A 19,097-nucleotide genomic window follows, 5' to 3' on the forward strand; every position below is an offset into this window, starting at 1 on the left:
GCCTGCGTACGGGTAGCGTAGAGCGGTTCACCTGCTGCCACGGAGCTGAAAGGCGCAAGGACGGGCTGTGCTCGGGGTGATTCAGACGGTGACAGTGCTGTCCTGCTCTCATTGCCTCGGCACACGGCGATCCTGGCGTGCCCAGGGTCCCCTCCTCCCGGCTTCAGGTCCATCCTTACAGCAAAAGATCTGGATTTGATCTCATTGTACTAAAATTAGTAGGAGCGGAATATTTATAATAGGACAGTAGGTAAAAAAAAAAACAAACTAAAAATTAAAACAGTACAACACCATATATACCATATGACACTATTAAAATATACATGAATAATTAGTTGTGGGGGAAAAAGCTGAAGGAACATACCAAAATGTTAGCAAAGGCCATCTTGATGGAGGGATGGTGGTGGTGAATTAAGAGTGGTTTAATTTTCTTCTTTTCCTTCTCTGTATGTAAGAAAAAAAATTGAATTCCATAAGGAACATATATTGTTGCTATCATGAGAAATATTTTTAAATATTATTATTATTTAATGCAACAAGGGTCTGGAGAGGGGCACAGAGAAAAATGACAAGAGGAGACAATATTCTAAAGAGAGTGGTCAAAGTAGAGCCCAGTGAAATAACAAATTGATCGAATACGACACAATCTCTGCTCTCGGCAACCTCCTTGCCAGGTGGCAGGGACAGAAATGAAAGCAGGTATTACACAGAGTGGCCAGGAGATTAGGGGAGCTCTGGCCTAACCTGAGGGCATCAGGGGAGCCTTCCAGGAAGAGGAAACTTTGAGGAGCAGCTGGAATGGGGAAGAGATGGTCTCCAGGCGGAGGAGGAAGGGCTCATCAGGAAGGTGGAACAGCATATGCAAATGCCCAGAGGCAGCTTCATCCCGCTTGGGTGACCCATCAGACCAAGAAAAAAAAAAGGGGGCCGGGCGTGGTGGCTCACGCCTGTAATCCTAGCACTTTGGGAGGCCGAGGCGGGCGGATTGCTCAAGGTCAGGAGTTCGAAACCAGCCTGAGCGAGACCCCGTCTCTACCAAAAATAGAAATAAATTAATTGACCAACTAAAAATATATATACAAAAAATTAGCCGGGCATGGTGGTGCATGCCTGTAGTCCCAGCTACTCGGGAGGCTGAGGCAGTAGAATCGCTGAGCCCCAGAGATTGAGGTTGCTGTGAGCCAGGCTGACGCCACGGCACTCACTCTAGCCTGAGCAACAAAGTGAGACTCTGTCTCAAAAAAAAAGGTATAAGAAGGAGCCAGGTTGGAGAGGACGCTGAACCCTACCGAGGACAGCTTTTGAATATCTTTTTTTAAATAGTCCCTTTTATTTCCCTTCCTCCATCACATATTTAACAAAGCAGAAAACACTTGAGCTCTGATTTACCTGCTAAGCCTCTACCCAGAGCTGTGGTTTGCCTGACAAATTGCAAAGTTGACCTGCCAGTGCTAAGAAGTTGAGTCAGACTAAATCAGGAGCGAGAGTTTCGAAGGGCTGCTTGTCATTCCCCACTTGTCTTCGAGGGAAGAAGTCGTGCCCCGGGTGTGGATGGGATGCGGGCTCTGTAAGCCCACGGCCCCAGCAAGTCCCTGGCACTTGCTCCCTCGGAGTCTCTAGTGACAGAACAGGTGTACACAGCCCGAGAGTGCCATCTAGAATGCCTCTCACTGCCTGCTCCGGCTCCGGGGACGCTGTGAGACTCCCAGGTGGCTTTCAAGAGCCCACCTCTGCTGGAGAGAGCGGTGGCCACTGTCAGGCTCAGCCCACCCTTCTTCCTGGATGGAAGCAGGGGCGGGAGGGCCCACGCCTCCTCCAAAGAACAGGATGCCCCGGCTGCCCGGGACGAGCCACTTGGTGTTCACAGCAACTTCTGGAGCCAGAACCAAGGCCACACTGCTGAGCGCGACATTCAGGCTCTGGGCCGTCTGGCCCTCTGCCTCCGCCCACCTCCCCTCTGGTCCCACAACCTTGCACCTGGCTGTGCCCGAGCCAGAGCGAGCCGCCTCCACAAATGTGCATGGCTCCTACTTTTAAATATTAACTGAGTCTCCTTGACCCCTGGCATTCACTTCCCTCACCTGGAATCTCTCCCTCCCTCCCTATCAATGGAAAGGTGCGGGGGGGGGGGGGCAGAAAGCACTGGGATGCAGGGATGCCCTAGGACCGGCCTGGGGTGCCGTGTGGACGGAGGGAAGTGGGAATAGGCTCCTGTGCTCTACTCCCCATCCACAGCTATATAAGCCTCTGGAACGCGGCCGTGACCTTGAGGGAAAGGGAGGGAACCCAGTGGAATGGAGTCTTGGAAGACAAATTAAGTTGTTGGGAAAACAAGCCCAGTTTCTGCGTGCCTGGGTTTGGGGGCTGAGATTCATACCTGTTGTACACAGGCTTCTCTCGGTCTGGAATGTCCCCTACTGTGCCCCAAGTACACACACGCACACTCGCACACACACTCAGACTCACGCACTTTGCCTGGATCGCGCCTACTCACTTGTTCACCATTGGAACCTCAGTGTCCATACGACTAGCCCAGCCGGCCTCGCCCCATTCCCACGCCGCCAGCCTGCATTGATCCGTAAGCATTTGCCTACTTCTCTGTGTCTCTCAGTAAACCACTAGCTCCTCGAGGACGGGGACAATGTCTCGTCTATTACATCCCTGATGCTCAGAGCAGTGCCCAGCACTTGGTGGGCACCCCACAAATATCCACTTAAGTGAATATTTCACTTCAACAAGTGGCTTAAACAAGTCTTCTCTTAAACAAGTGGCTGCACGGCAGGTGAGGAGACAGGGTTTGGGGAGTGTCCACAGAGGGGCTCTTCCGCTGGCTGCAGAAATCGGCTTCAGGCCACGTGCGCGGGACGGCGGTTCCCACCCGGGTACATTCGGAGTCTTGCTGCCTCCGTCCTGCTGCTCTGTCTGTTCCCTTCTCCTCTCTCCACGTCTTGGGAGGCTCTCGGGAGGAAAGGGGGTGCAGAGCACAAGAGGCGTGCGGTTGGGGCTGGAGAAGGGATTCTGCAGCGTCTGGAAGGCGGGTAGGAGAATCCACAAAGTTAGAGCATTGGTCCCTTCGTGGTGGCTGAGAATGACACATAGAGAAACGATGCTGTTTTGACATTGCTTTTTCTGCGGGACTGCGTTCCTGATGCCACAGGCCTGTCCTCAGACTGGGCCACGTGGGCACAGCTTTATAAGCGTTATGTCCCTGAGAACCCACGGCAGTCCCTGCCTCTGCCTCCACGAAGGAAGAGGAGGGGAGAGAGTCCCCTTTGGCCTGGCGTGCACGGCCCTGCTCATGTTATGCCTGTGCTCGCTCTTCATTCGGCAAACAGGTACCGAGATATAGACGGTACCTGCTCTTCCACTGCGTGATATTCCCTTGTATACGTCCCACCCTGGTTCCCGAAGGAGACAGCTGTTATTTTTCTCCTGCCCAGCTTTCACTCCCCTTCCAGAAAGAGCACCTCCGTCTTCCTTGGGTGCCACCCCCCACTCCCAGCCCTGCGGGTCTCACAGGCTGGTCCTGTCCCCTTGGCCAAGAGCTGTCCACGGGGCCTGCCAGTCAGGGCCGCCTACCTCCACCTGCCCCACCCCGCTGCAATCCATTGTCCACGCAGCAGCTGGAGGATCTTCTTTAAATGTAAACAAGATTCTGTAATCCCTCTGCTGAACCACTTCGGTGCGAAGCCTCACCCGCAGCCGGCACCCACAGTCCGCACGGCAGTGTGTGCTGTGCATGGACGACGAGTCCGTTTTGCCCTTGTGTGATGAGGACAGCTGTGAAGCACTGAAAGCTTGTTTTACTTTAAAGGCAGCTTTACCTGTCATGTAAATCAGAATAGGTAACATATACATATATGTTTTCATTATGTTATTTTTAAATGTTCACAATTTTATTTTGATAAATGAAAAATTAGAAAGGTCATATCATGGCTGTCGGCTGAAGTCGACGCTCGGTTCATCTGTGGGTGTCGACTATAGTCGACGCTTGTACCGAAGTGCTTAAACCCCTTCAAAGATCCTCATGCCAAACCTAATGCTCTTCACCAGGGCCTGGGAAACCTTGCTTATCTGCATGAAGTTTCAACGCTAGTGTTGCCTACGCACAAATACCCTTCGTGGCCACACGATGGCGACTGTTTGCGGTCTCCATAGCACTCACCACCTGTGCCAGCTCAGTGTCCCCCTCGCCCAAGGCCAGCTCTCTCTCTTCTTCGCTTGTAAATTTTTTTTTAAATTTTGAAATATGAAGGGGGTATAATTTTTATATGGATGGTTTAAATGCTTTGGTCGGTGCTCTAAGTGTGCCCATCACCTGGATAATGTTGCTCATTGTCCCTGCTGGGTAGGCTTTCACTGCTCCCCCTCCCCTGCCCCTTCTTGATTTCCAACAATTTTTACTTCCTTCTGTGCCCATCAGTTAACTCAGGTTATTAGGGAGGACACGTGTTCTCCCTCACTTTCTATTCTCAGTGCCCGGCACGTGGCAGGTACTCAGTCGATGTTTGAAGGAGGCCGTGGACAATGGCCTGGCCGGGGGGTGTGGGGGGGCGGAGAGAAGTGCTGGGCTGTGGCAGTGTCCGGGCTGGAGGTGGGGGCGGTCTGCATTCAGGGGGTGCAAAGCCCATAGACACAGGGACAGGGTGCCTGTCTTAGTCTGCCGGGGCTGCCATGACCGGGTACCATAGACTGGGCGCTCATAAACAGCACACATTTATTGCTCGCGGTTTTGGGGGCTGGCAAGTCCAAGATCAAGGATCCAGCATACTCAGTGTCTGGTGAGGGCCCTTCCTCATAGGTGTCTTCTTGCTGTATCCGCACATGGGGAAAGGGGCCAGGACTCTCCCTGGGCCTCTCTGGTAGGGTCACTGAGCCCACTCACAAGGGCTCCACCTCGTGACCTAATCACCTCCCAAGGGCTCCCCCTCCTAAGACATTACATGATCGGGGTAGAATTCCAACATAGGAATTTGGGGGTGACACAGACATTCAGACCATAGCAGGGAGGATGCGTTTTCGGGGCACAGAAAATGGAATGTACTGGCAGGTCAGATGGGAGGGGAAAAATTAGGGATGACCCCTGAGTTTCTAGCTTGAGCAACTCTGAGGATGGTGGTGCCACAGACTTGGGGTGGTGGGAGGGCACGTTTTAAGGAAAGCCTGCACTTTATGTTTGGGATATATCCACGTCGGGATGTCTGCAGAGCACTTAAGGGGGGGGGGGGCGTTGCCTAGGCAGCCGCTGGGTCTGGAGCAAGGGACAAGGAAAGGTCTAGATTCAAGGTGTAAGCACAGGTCAACAGCATACAGAGGAATTGGAAATCACAGAGCGGAGGACATCAGCTGGGGAGAGAGTGTATCTGGGGAGAAGACGGGCTGTGGGAGCACATTGGAGGACCCCCAAGACTCTGAGAGCAGGGAGAGAAAGGGCAGCCAGTGGAGAGCCTTGGACAGAACAGGCCAGGACAGGGCAGGAAAACCAGGCCAGCGGAGGCAGACTTTCTCAGAGAGAGAAGTCAGCCGTGGAGATGCTGCTGAGCACGTCAGTGACGGGGACAGAGAGGTGGCCCTTAGACTCACAGCAGAAAGGCCCCTGGGGAGCTTGGCGAGAACACTGGCAGTAGAGTGGTGGCCACAGATTGTGATTAAGGAGTCCTGCAGCGTGACTGGAGAAGCCAAGATGAAACATCTTGGCGATCTTTCTGCAAGTTTGGCTGTAAAGAACAAAAGAGAAGCAGAGTGGTAGCCAGGGACTCTTATGCCACGAGAGCTTTGCTGCTTGTTTGCTTAAGCGATTGGTTTGCTTTGGTGGTGGGAGATACTGGCATCTGGGGTAAGAGGGTTCTTTGTGACACAGGATGAGTCCATGTGTTGCCAGCTGTTTGACGTCCCTGGCTCCTCCCAGTCAAAGCAGACAGAGGCTCCCAAATATGACAACCAGAACCCACCCCCCATTTCCGAAAGCCTCCTGATGTGCATACCAAAATGCAACTGAGAACCAATGCTCTAGCACAAATCAACAAACTTGTTTTGCAAAGGGACAGACAGTAATATGTTTCAGCTCTGCAGGCCACACAGTCACCGTCGCAACTATCCAACTCCACGATAGTGGCTCGACAGCAGCCATGGACAATACCTGAGCAAATGGTGTGGCTGTGTTCCAATAAAACTTTATCGGCAAACACAGCTGGCAGGTCAGTTGGCTGCTCCCTGGCCGAGCGTGCGTGTGTGCTGGTGGCTCACCCAGAGGAGAAGGCATTGGTGACGCTGGAGGGAGAGAAAACCAGACATGCAGGGCGTGTAGCCGGAGCCCCAAGGCTGTGGTGGCCGTGGAGCGGGAAGATATGTACCACTGTGTGCAGGACAGGAGGTGCAGGGAGGTGGTAGGTTTGGTGGTGGTAGGTTTGGTGGTGGCCGTGTGACATTTGCCCCTGGAGACTGTCCACTGCTCCCTGATGGACAAGTTGAAGTCATCAACTGAGAGTAAGGAGCAGTAGAGGTTTTGAGATCACAAAGGGGGGACTGATCTCTCAGGAATGGGACAGGAAGCCTTCTAGAGAACCAGGGTAGGATTGCAGGGCAGCGAGAGACCATTCGGGATCATAAAACTGGACTGAAAGTGAACTTAGCTTGGCAGTGGCATTTGTGTCCCCTCACATCCGTATGTGGAAGCCCCAATCCCCGAGGTGACAATGTTAGGAGCGGGGGCCTTGGGGAGGGGATTGGGGCGTGAGGATGGAGCCCAGGATGGGATTAGTGCCCTGGTAAGAAGGGCCGTGGGAGCCGGCTCTGTCTCTCCCCACTCCCCACCGTGACGTGAGGACACAGTGAGAAGGTGCCCGTCTGCGAGCCAGGAAGGGCCCTCACCAGGAACAGGTCAGCCAGCACCTCGACCTTGGGCTCCCAGCCCCCAGAGCCGTGAGCATCAGCGCCTGCCGCTCAAGCCCCGGCCCGTGGGACTGAGTTTCAGAGGCCCGAGCTGGCTGAGACGGTGGGATCCCATCCGGCAATGCTCAGCTGCTCAGGGGAGACCCGGGAGGCCAGAGGGTGGGGTTCATCCAGGGCCAGGTGGTGCCAGGCAGGGGAGATGGGGGAAGAGAGGGCACAGCATGGAGGGCACCCGAGAGAGAGGATGGACCTGAGACCTGAGCAGGGAGGGCGGGAAAGGACGGCGGCTGGGCAGGAGGACGGGAGAAGAGGGTGAGGCTGGTGGGCTGGAGGACAGGGCCAAGGGATGGGGACATTCTTGATTGAGGGGACTGGAAGGGTAGGAAGTGGTGGCCGGGGGCTGGTACTTGGCCTTGAGACATCAAAGGTGAGGCCGTATCTGTGAATGGCGGAGTCCACGTGTGCAATGGGGGTGGGGGGAAGGGTGGCTGGACATGGGGGATGAGAAGGTGGCCGGAGGTGGGGGAGGGGTGACGCTGTGAGGCCCAGGGACTTGGGTGGGTCACCCCCATGTGACTCCCTGAGTGAGCGAGTGTGAGTTGGGAGTGAAGGCGTGTGGGGGCAGGTGTATGAGCGTGCAAGCGAGCGTGCGCGTGGGGTGGGTATGTGCAGGTGTGTGTGGGAACGTTGGTGTATGAATGCCAGTGCATGCGAGTGCAAGCGTGCGGGGGCGTGCGTGTGTGGGTGTCCGAGTGTGAGAGTGAGCGTGCACCTGTGCAGGTGTGTGTATCTGTATGTGCGGGCGTGGGTGTGAGAGAGGGGGCAGGTAGACAAGGTCAGGTCAGTGACAGGTTGTACAGGGCAGCACAGTGAAAGTCTGGAAGATGCCAGAAGGCTGGGTGGGTGGGAGGCAGGGTGGGATTACCTGGGGGCTCATCCGGCTCTACTCGCGTGGTCCCGAGGCCTCTGCCGCTGAGTGGCGGCTTCCCGCGCAGCTGCTCCCCGTGTTCCTTCATCCCCTACTGGCACTTCCTGGATTGCTGCTGCACGCTTTTGTCATTCGTCTGAAGAAATTGCACAGCGTCCGGCTGACTGGATGCTGCGGGACGTGTTCAGCACTCCTGCCTCTGTTAGTGAGCATCTGAGCGTGCGCAAGCATGCTCACTTATCCACAGCACCGCCCTGCAGGTCCTTGAAGCTGTCTTTTTGCTCACAATGGCCTCCATATTGGATAAATTCCTTGAAGAGGAATTGTTAGGTCAAAAAACATGCAAAGATCTAGGACATTAGACCCATGCTGCCAACACTCTCCAAAAGGCCGGAAACAGCTCAACTTCAGCAGCAGCGGGAGGAAATCCACGTCCCTGCAGTCCCACCACCTCCAGCGGCATTCGTCTTTCATCTCTGATCAGTTATACTTTAAATATATGGCATTTCATTGCTCTTGCAATATACTTTGATTATTAGCAAATACATACATTTTATTCTTTGAGTATTGGTTATTTTCTTGTGAATTACTTTTCCTTGTCCTTTGCTGATTTTTTGGCAAAGTGTTACTTGTTAATAAGAATGCTAGTAAAAATAAAAATCCTTTGTTGGCCATATGTGTTGAAAATATTCCTCCCAGTTTATTATTTGACTTTCGATTTCTTTCCTTCCTTCCTTCCTTCCTTCCTTCCTTCCTTCCTTCCTTCCTTCCTTCCTTCCTCCCTCCCTCCCTCCCTCCCTCCCTCCCTCCCTCCCTCCCTCCCTCCCTCCCTCCTTTCTTTCTTTCTTTCTTTCTTTCTTTCTTTCTTTCTTTCTTTCTTTCTTTCTTTCTTTCTTTCTTTCTTTCTTTCTTTCTTTCTTTCTTTCCAGAGAGACAGACTCTCACTCTGTTGTTGCCCAGGCTAGAGCGCTATGGTGTCAGCCTAGCTCACAACAACCTCAGACTCCTGGGCTTAACCAATCCTGCATCAGCCTCCTGAGTAGCTGGGACTACAGGCATGCGCCACCATGCCCGGCTAATTTTTTCTATATATTTTTAGTTGTCCAGCTAATTTCTTTCTATTTTTAGTAGAGACAGGATCTCGCTCTTGCTCAGGCTGGTTTCGAACTCCTGAGCTCAATCTGCCTGCCTCGACCTCCCAGAGTGCTAGGATTACAGATGTGAGCCACCGCACCCGGCCTTGACTTTCAATTTCAATGGGGAAATCACCACACATTCCTATTCACTAAATCTTATTGTTATTTTAACTTAAATTTCATAAGCATCCTAAAGTAATTACTGATAGTTTACATCTTTCAAATATTAAATTCTCATATCCAGACATATGATGGGTATCTTCATTGTTTTTTTCAAGTTTTCTTTGTATGTTTCCTTATAAAATATTACTGTTTTCTATTTTAGATACTTCCAATGTCTCAGTAAATTGATTACATGAAGATTTCCGTTTGTGGTGGCTGTAGACTAGCTTGTTTCAGACCAACACTCCCACTCTGGACAAAATATATTTTAGTCTATGTAAAGACATCAGAGAAGTACAGAGGCAGACAGGCCTTGAGAGATGAATGCAGTAGTAAAAGAGAAATCAGAAAAAAGTGAGACTTTAAAACAACAGAAGCCCAGCTTGGCCTCTTTAGCTTAGGTGATCTGCCACCAAGTGCCTGATCTCACAGATATTAGGGAATTTGCTGGCAGCCTTCCTGTTTTTCTAATATGTGCATGTAAGACAGTAAATCTTTCTCAAAGCAGGGCTTTCCATCCATCTTGTACCTTTCTATATGTTGCATTTTCATTGTCATTTAGTTCCAAACATTTTCTGTTTTCCATCGTGAGTTCTTTAACCCATGGATTGTTTAGAAATGCATTGCTTAATTTCTACATAGTTGGGGATTTTCTAGTTATATTTTTGCTATTGATTTCTAACACCATTCTACTGTGTTTGAGTAACACACTCTGCATTAGTGCAACCCTTTGAAATTTGTTTTGCCCCAGCTTATAGTAAATCTTCACAAATATTCTGTGTGTACTTGAGAGCAATGGACATTCACCTGGTGGGGTGTGGTGTTTGACATATGTGAATTAGGTCAAGCTTGTTAATCATGTTGTTGAAATCGTCTATCTTTTTTTTTTATTTTTTTGTCCACTGTAGTAAGGGGAAGGACCCTTGGGAGGTGTGGGATGTTATCAAACGATCAACAGGTATCCTCAAAATTCCATCTGCATATAAGAGCTCCCTCTCCAAAAGCTCACTTGGGCTCACTAAAATCCCCCTCTGTGACTGTGGATTGGATATTTCTTCCTTTAGTTCTGTCAACTTTTACTTTATATATTTTGGGGCTATGTCATTAAGAATATAAACACTTAGAATTGTTATGGCTTCCTAGGAGACTAAAGCTTTTATCATTATGACAGGTCTCTATCTTCAGTAATGTTTGTCTTAGAGTCTACATTTGGGTTCTTTCAGGCCCATCCTTGCCTGGCGTGGGCTCAGAACTGGCCTTGCCCTTCTCCCCTCTGTTGGGTAGATAGTTGGGGTCTGCAGCTCTTCAGGACAAGGGTTCCTGCTTTGGTGCTGTCTCGAGCAATTGCTCCACCTGGGAAGAAGAACAAGGGCAGGCACTCCATTTTGGTGTTGCCCCACCCTTAGTCCTATCCTGAGCAACTGCTACACCTGGGGAAGGAGGGAATCTTTATCCATCTGGGAATCCCCCAGCCCGGGCATGACAGGATTTAGAAAGTGGCCTAGGGTAACCTAAGGGTAATTATTATCCCATGAACTTGAATCTGCATTGTGATTCACCACCACCCCAGGTGAGCCTTCGGAGAGGGAGCTCTTATACGCAGATGGAATTTTGAGGACATCTGTTGATCATATGATAACATCCCACCCTTCCCAAGAGTCCTGCCCTGACTGGGCTAATAAAAGGAAATGATCTGAGAAATCAGAGAGAGAGTGGGTTAATCAGTGAGTGAGTGAGTCAATCAGTCAGTGAGTCAGTGAGTCAGTCTGTCTCCACTCTTGGAGACGGATCCATTTTATTTTACAATAAAGAGCTGCTCGTGTGAAACTGCTCCTGCCTGGGGTGACTCCGTCATCTTGGCCCTGCTGGTGATTTTTCCAAGCAAGGAGTCAGAGGACCAAGATAATAGTCTGGTCTTGACACTTTGGTGTGTCCGGTCATTCTTTGGCCGAGAGCACACCAAGAACTGAGGGCAGACTGCCCCACTGACACCTCCACTTCCTCTCTTTCACGGTGGCGCCTGCACCTGCAGCTTTAGTAACTGCCTCTATCCAGGTGACTCCAGAATCCCCCTCTCACCTGGGCCACTCTCCTGCAGCCACTGTCTGCTGGACAGCTCCTCCAAGCCACCGCCTAGGAACTGCAAAGTAACTCTCCACTGCACGCACACCCCGGCACCTTGCCCATCTGTCACTCAATCTGCCAGTCCATCAAATAACAACCCACCTGGTCTTGTTTTATGTTCTCACCTGCTGTGAAGTCCTGCTCTTGGGAGTCGTGGTGGACCTTGTCTCTCCCTCGCCCTGCACATCCAGTCCATCAACCGACTCCAGTGGCTTTACCTCCTCATTATATCTGGAATGTGTCCTCTCCTGTCCACCTGCATCCTAGTCCACAAGGCCCCGGGAGGGCTGCACACCCCAGCTGGTCTCCCTGCTTCCACACCCCTTCGAGCCATCCCGTGCAGAGGATGGAGTCCTCCCGCCACTGGATTCTCACCATGTCACCCCCAAACCGGAGCCCTCCGATAACAATAATAGCAACGGTGATCTGCCAGCCCTCAGGGAGCACTGCCAAGGCCCTGCGCCACTGCAGGCACGTCACTTGGCAGACTGCGGAGCTCTACTGCCATCCCAGTTACCGAGTGAGAAAATAGGCACACGAATAAGCAACTTGCCCAAGGCCACCCAGCTGGCCAAAGGCAAACACGGGATTCCAACCCAGGCAGCCTGGGGCTAGAGCTCCATGCTCACCCATGCGCCCCCCTGATGGACGAGGAGACAAGCAAAGCTCCTCGCCGAGGCTGAACAGGCCCTATGCACTCAGGCCTGCCCGCCTCCCGGCCCTCTCCCCAGCTGTCCGCCTCCCACCCGGACTCCTCCAGCCTCACCCTCGACAGACTGCCTCTCGCCGGGGCCTTTGCACGCGCCGTGTCCCCTACTCCCTGACGGATCCCCCACACGCCCTTCTCCCAGCTAACTGCTAAGCAAGCCTCTCGCCCCAGGGGCCTTGGCCGGCTGGGCACTGGCCAGTCCTTGGGGCATACACTCCCACGTACCCTGAATTTTCCATGCATTTCTAGCAGAGGCTGTGTTTGTACCTTCTATCCTCCCTGATAGACAGTGCGGCCAGAGCAGCCATCGTGTCTGTCTTGCTGCCAACGTGCCCCGGTGCCTATCGCAGCGGCGAGCACGCAGCAGGCACTCCAAGAATGTTTGTGGGATGGATGGACTAATGAATGAATAAGCCCCCCACAGAGGTGGCTACAAAGTCCCCGGGTCGGGCCCCTGCCTCCCTCGCCTCTGTCCTCTGACCACCAGGGGGCGCTAAAACCCGAGAAATCGCCCACCTGAGGCTCTGGCTGCTGGCCTGGCCTCCAGGGGCTCCCAGGCAAGGGGAAGGGGGGCGGTACCAGGTCTCCTCCGTCGGGGCGTGGGCGCCACGGCCTCCCTGAAAAGCACCTTGGGCAGATAAAGACTGAGACCTGGTTCCTCCCTCCCCAGCCGCTTCCTGGCCGTGACCTCAGGGTGATGGTGGGAATCCTTCCTGCGTGGGGGCTGCAGCCCAAGAGCCTCAGGCAGGACGAGTATTTGCTCAGCAAACATCTGTGCAAGCAACCAGCCTGAAAGCATTTCTGAGCGGGAAAGAAAAACAAATACTGGTCCCTTACTCTCATGTGCCATTCAGTCCCCGCAACTCTAAGAAAGAGGTAGGTAGGCATTGCTGTTATCCATGTTTGCAAATGAGGAAACTGAGGCACAGCTGTGCCCAGTGGAGCTTGGTGACCTCCTTCCCATGCCTTGCCTGCCTCCTGGCCACCCTGCATCTGGCCTCCTCCACATCAGCGGGCCCTGAGCAGCCGCTGGTCATGTGCGTGCTCCTGCCCACCGGACCTCCCGATTCCCAGACTCTGGGGACAGCCGGGCGGGCTGTGGCTCCGACCACTCCGGGCCTTCTGGTGCACAGTCAGGAGTGAGAACCTCGGCTGCACCTGCCTGGGGGAAGGTGAGGACAGAGGGGAGGAAGCACGGAATGGCAGCTGTGGGACCCGGGGGGCGGGGTGAGAAGTCCACGGGAGAGGTGAGGCCAGCGTCCCAACCGACTAGAGCCCTAGGTGGGCAGGGCCACCAGGTGGAAAAGCCCATCCATGGATGTCTCCCAGCTGCTGAGCCATCAGGCAGCCAGACGGCTGCCGGGGCTGGAGAGCACCCACAATGCAGGTTCCCAGGCTCCTCCCCTGCCTTCTCCCGGGGTGGGCCCCGGAAGCTACCGTCTGAACAGGCCATTCCTCGCACCCGAACATTTGAGGACTTTGGGCTTGGCAGGTGTTGGACCAGCCAGACCCAGCTGTGAATTCTGACTCAGCCCCTCACTGGCTCTGCGACCTGGTGTGAACCCATGATTGTTCCCATGCGGAAGGGGGACACCATGACAAAATGAGAGCGGTCTGGGAATCAGAAGTGGCTTGGTACATTGAAAGCACGGAATCGGGCTGAAGCAGTGGGAGCAGGAGATCAAGGGCTTTGGATTTTGTCCTCGAGGTGTGGATTTTGTCCCAGGGCACAGGGCAGCCGTGGAAGGCGGTAGCCCAGGCAAGATGATCAGATCTGCATTTTCCAAAGTTGCGGCCGGAGGGGCTGAGCCGATGGGCAGGCTGTGCCTCGTGGCTCCGGGTGGCTCCGGGTGCCAGCTCTGGGCCAGACCGCCCGGGTCCGCATCCCTGTCCCGCCCACCCCACGGCTGCGGGACTTTGGGTAAGCTACTTAACCTTCCAATGCCTCAGTGTCTTCATCTGTCAGAGGCAGATAAGAGGATTATTTATGAGCATTAAATAAGAGAAAACACGTCAAGTCTGTGCTCAATCCATGGCGGCCACTGTCATTGCCCAGTGAGATCAGCACCACCCGGAAGAGCCCGGGGCCTCGCAGCGCGGCTTGTAGGGACCAGAGCTGTGAGGTCAGCGAAGGCCCTTTGTGCGGAGCTTTAGAACAGTGTGACCCTGGGGCACATTAGAACAGCCCCCCAGGCCCCCGGGAGCCCCAGGCCAGGTGGGGACCTGACCCCTCCTCCTCCTGGAGCCCTGTGCCTGGGCCCGCCCACGTGACCAGCTTCCTGGCGGTGATGCCAGCGCTGAAGGGAGGAAACCGGTGGCCCGCCCCGGAGCTGGAGGGCAGGAATGTGGGACGTGCTGACGTCAAAGCGTGTCCCAGTTCTGGGGAGTGCAATGGGAAGGGCTTCCTGCTGAGCTTCCTTTGATCCCAGCCTGAGCTGGGAGAGTGACCCTGGCGCAGGCCCTGCGGGAGTTCAGCCACCCAGAGCTGTCCCTGGTGCTCGGGCAGGGGGTGCCCTCACGGTCCTACCCCAGCGTGGCTGTGTGACCCTGGGCAATGCGCCTCACGAAAATGTGCACCCCAGAGCATCAGCCACTCCTCAGATCCACAGCAAGCTCCTGCTGTGCGCTGCTCCTCCCCCAAAAGGCTAAAGGGGGGTGATTCTTGCCCCCAGGGGAATGCGAGCCCCATAGGATGGGGCCTGGTGGGCTCCTGCCCACGGCCCCCCACTGGTGGGCAGGGGAGATGAGGCCAGCAGACAGAGGCACGAAGCATATGTGGAGGTTTCTTTTTTTTTGAGACAGAGTCTCACTTTGTTGCCCAGGCTAGAGTGAGTGCCGTGGCGTCAGCCTGGCTCACAGCAACCTCAAACTCCTGGGTTCAAGCGATCCTCCTGCCTCAGCCTCCTGAGTAGCTGGGACTACAGGCATGCACTACCATGCCCGGCTAATTTTTTCTATATATTTTTAGTTGGCCTATTAATTTCTTTCTATTTATAGTAGAGATGGGGTCTCGCTCTTGCTCAGGCTGGTTTCGAACTCCTGGCCTCGAGCAATACCACCTGCCTCAGCCTCCTAGAGTGCTAGGATTACAGGCGTGAGCCACTGCGCCCAGCCTGAGCACTGATCTTTCTGACATTGGCAGCATGTCCTCCATTGGAGGGACTTCCTAACAGTGGCGGGGGAGGTCTTGACCCTGGCAAGGCCATCGTTTTAGAGCACACCCCTGAGAATCCGTCCCGTAAAGGCTGCCCTAGCCCACTCTTGCCAACCTGAACATAGGCCATGGAAGCCTGGCACAAGTCTGCCTTCCCTTCTGCAGGTGGGTCACCTGTGGCCCCTGGGGCACCAGGCCAGGGCCCGGAGTCATGTTCCCCTCTGCCCAATACTCCCTGGAAGGCCACAGTCCAGGTTCTCCACCCTGTGCACCTCAGTTTCCCCAGCTGTGATACTGGATAAGGGGACATACCTAGGGCCGGCGGGTGTCCTGAGAGGGCTCAGAGCCAGGCCTTGGGGTGCGGCGCCCTGCAAGGGAGTGACTCGACAGAGCCTTCTGGGAGCCTGCGGCGCCCTCGGCTCCACGATGCCACCCGCCCTGCCCACCCTCCGTCCCCTCTGCCTCCGTCCAGGACACCGCGCAGACCTTGGGGACCTTGCACTTCGGGGCCTTGCACTTCGGGGGCCTTGCACTTCGGGGCCTTGCACTTCGGGGGCCTTGCACTTCGGGGGCCTTGCACTTCGGGGGCCTTGCACTTCGGGGCCTTGCACTTCGGGGCCTTGCACTTCGGGGGCCTTGCACTTCGGGGCCTTGCACTTCGGGGCCTTGCACTTCGGGGGCCTTGCACTTCGGGGCCTTGCACTTCGGGGCCTTGCACTTCGGGGGCCTTGCACTTCGGGGGCCTTGCACTTCGGGGCCTTGCACTTCGGGGCCTTGCACTTCGGGGCCTTGCACTTCGGGGGCCTTGCACTTCGGGGCCTTGCACTTCGGGGCCTTGCACTTTGGGGCCTTGCACTTCAGGGGCCTTGCACTTTGGGGCCTTGCACTTCAGGGGCCTTGCACTTTGGGGTCCTTGCACTTCAGGGCCTTGCACTTTGGGGCCTTGCACTTCAGGGGCCTTGCACTTTGGGGGCCTTGCACTTCGGGGCCTTGCACTTCGGGGGCTTGCACTTTGGGGCCTTGCACTTCGGGGGCCTTGCACTTCGGGGCCAGAGAGACCTGGGTTAAGATTCAGACCTGGCCATTCCCTAGCTGTGTGGCCTGGGACAAGCCATTCTTCTCTCTGTCTCACTTTCCTTGTCTGTCTGTAATAACAAATATGTGAGGACAACGCCAGTCGCATTTCAAAGGGATTGGAAATTGAGACATCATATCGTTAAAGTGCCTGGCACTCTGACATACAGTAACCATTTAATCAATCACAGCTGTTGCTGTCGCCGTCCTTGTTGGCATTTACTTTTGAACGTGCGGGGTGACTGTACACGCCTTCTCAGGGACGCCCAGCAGGTGGCGGCAGAGGCCCCTGTTCCCACCCACGTGCGCTAGGCATGAAGCCGCCACGCCAGGCTAGCGAGGAACCAGACTCAGAGGCCGAGGCGCAGGGAGGGTTTCTGGGCCTGCGACTCCAACACCCAACAGGGTCCAGCCCTGTGGGGAGAGGGAGGAGGAGGAGGCCCGGGGCTCTGCCCCTCCTGCCACTGCAGGGAGAGGGGCAGCCGGCGCAAGGTCCCGCATGCAGCCGAGGATACGAGGGCCAGGATGGAAAAGCCGGTGGGGGCGGAGCCAGAAGGAGGTTTGTGGGGTGCAGGCGAAAGGGCTGATCAGCTGCCGCAGCAACCAAAACCACCACCAACACCAACTGGGTACTGACTAGGCGCCAGGCACTCACACTCGTCCTGTCCCATTTACAGACCAGGGAACTAGAAAGAGCCACAGCCAAAGCAGGGTTTTCAGGGGCCCTGGAAGTCCCCAGGGCCCCTGGTGAGAAGAAGGAGATGGACAGTGAGAATTCGCATTTATTGAGCATGTCTTGGGTGCCAGGCACTCTGCTGGGTTGTCTGATGTCATTTCTCGTACATTATCCTCATCGCTCAAGAGGATTCTAGAGGTGAGGAAACTGGGGGCCCAGAGGGGAGCTGACTTGCTCCAGGTCATAGTCAGGGAGTGGCAGCCCTGTCACTTGAACCCAGGTCTTCCCACTTGGGCACCCTGTGGCCCAGGAACCTCGAAGCCCTCTGCAGGGCCATCCTCCCCAGGCCCCAGAAGATCTCTGGCTGCAGCTCATCAGGAGCCCTGGAGTCGGCCCTTCAGCAAGCCCAGTCCACACCCCGCTGGGCCCGTTCCACTTCCAGCACTTCCACAAACCCCACTGCTGGATCCTGCCTGCTTCTGTCACAATACCATGGCCACCTAAAGTTATCAGATGTACCTGTGTACGTTCGTCTCCACCACCAGACTGTAACCTGTAGTCTCACCAGCATCGTGCCTCGACCCCCCAACCTCGCACCCTGCCCTCCACCTCACTGACATATCTACATTTTCCTGAACGAACACACCGTGAATGAGAGCAGGCACAGGTCTGTCTTCTTCACCCCTCTCTCCACAGAGCTTTGTACCATGCAGGGCACAGAGAAGGGGCTCAGTGAAAATGGATGGATGGATGGATGGATGGATGGATGGATGGATGGATGGATGGATGGCTAGATGGATGGATAGACAGATGAATGGACAAGTGGATGGATAGAGGTTGAATGGATGGATGGATGGATGGATGGATGGATGGATGGATAGACAGATGAATGGACAAGTGGATGGATAGAGGTTGAATGGATGGATGGATGGACAGATGATGAACAAAATGATAGACAAATGAAATGGTGGATGGATGGATGGATGGATGGATGGATGGATGGATGAATAGGTGGATGTGCAGATGGATGGATGGAAGGATGGTGGATAGATAAACAGACAGATAATGGAAACTGAATAGTGGATGGATGGACAGGTGATGGACAAGTGAATGGTGGATGGACAAATGAATAGATAGATGGATGGTTGGATGGATGATGGTGGACAGATGAATGGATAGGTGGGATAGATGGATGGACAGACAGTGGACAAATGAATAGTGGATGGATGGATGAATACATGGATGGATGGATGGACAGATGACAGAAAAATGAATATGGGATGGTTGGATAAATAGATGGATAGATGGATGGATGGATGGATGGTTGGATGGCTGAATGGCTGAATGGATGGGTGGATGGATGGGTAGATGATGGACAATTAAATAGGGGATGGATGGATGGGTGGCTGAATGGATGGGTAGATGGCTGAAAGACTATTTGATCTAAGACTGTGTTTGGTCCTTGACCCACAGGAAGGTCAGAAAAAAGATGGCAGCAGTGATTCAGACAAGCGAGTCCTCCAGTGTGGGCCATCACAGGGGGGCAGGGGTTGGTGCTGGATTAGGCCATCAGCAGGTTCTGGAAACATCTGTGTGCACAGAGCAATGATGAGTGGACCCCAAGACGTGACCTAGAGCATCTCCTAGAAAGAGCAGGGAGAGGGTGGAGTCCCTGGAGCTGGGAGCAGGACAGAGATGCACGTCGAGGCTTTGACTCAGCCAGGAGCCATGGGAGTTTGAGAAACCGGTGCAGACACCAGCGCATGCGTGGACCCGGCCCTGCGCAGGCACGAAGGACTCTCACTTGTGGTGCTGTGACTGAGCTTCACCGTGGTCCTTGAAGCCAGTGGGACTCCGCCCCTGGTGCAGATGAAGAAACTGATGCTCTCAGGGTGGAAGTGACTTATCCAAGGCTTCCCAGCAAGACAATGGCTCACAGTGGCTCAGGAGGGAGTTCGTGGGGCCAAATGCCTCTGGAGGGGGTAGAGGTGGGACACAAGGACTGTGGGGCCACACTGAAAGAGTTGCCAGGTGCAGACTCAGGCTGCCCCTCCAAGCTGGCTCCCCAGGGCCTTGAGAGACCTCCCCACATGCAGTCTGACCACCTCGTGCTGATCTTTGCAATCCTTCAGCGGCTCCCCGGGGGTACAGGATCCCGGCGCAGAGCTGGGCCTGGCCTTCTGGCCTTCTGGTTGCTTCATCCCCTGCCCTGCAGAACTCTCCAGTCTTGTGCCTCAACCTCC

General features: G+C 54.5%; 1 long non-coding RNA gene across 1 annotated transcript; it reads right to left on the reverse strand.

The window, feature by feature from the left end:
* Positions 1-14: 14 nt before the first annotated feature.
* LOC105871861 (uncharacterized) lies at positions 15-3,025 on the reverse strand. Its single transcript, XR_012913935.1, has 3 exons — positions 2,495-3,025; positions 365-444; positions 15-209 (listed from the first exon to the last, which is right to left on the reverse strand). It is a non-coding gene; the product is annotated as an uncharacterized LOC105871861 (long non-coding RNA).
* Positions 3,026-19,097: the final 16,072 nt, after the last annotated feature.

This window comes from Microcebus murinus, chromosome 21, assembly GCF_040939455.1.
Source record: "Microcebus murinus isolate Inina chromosome 21, M.murinus_Inina_mat1.0, whole genome shotgun sequence".
NCBI lineage: Eukaryota > Metazoa > Chordata > Mammalia > Primates > Cheirogaleidae > Microcebus > Microcebus murinus.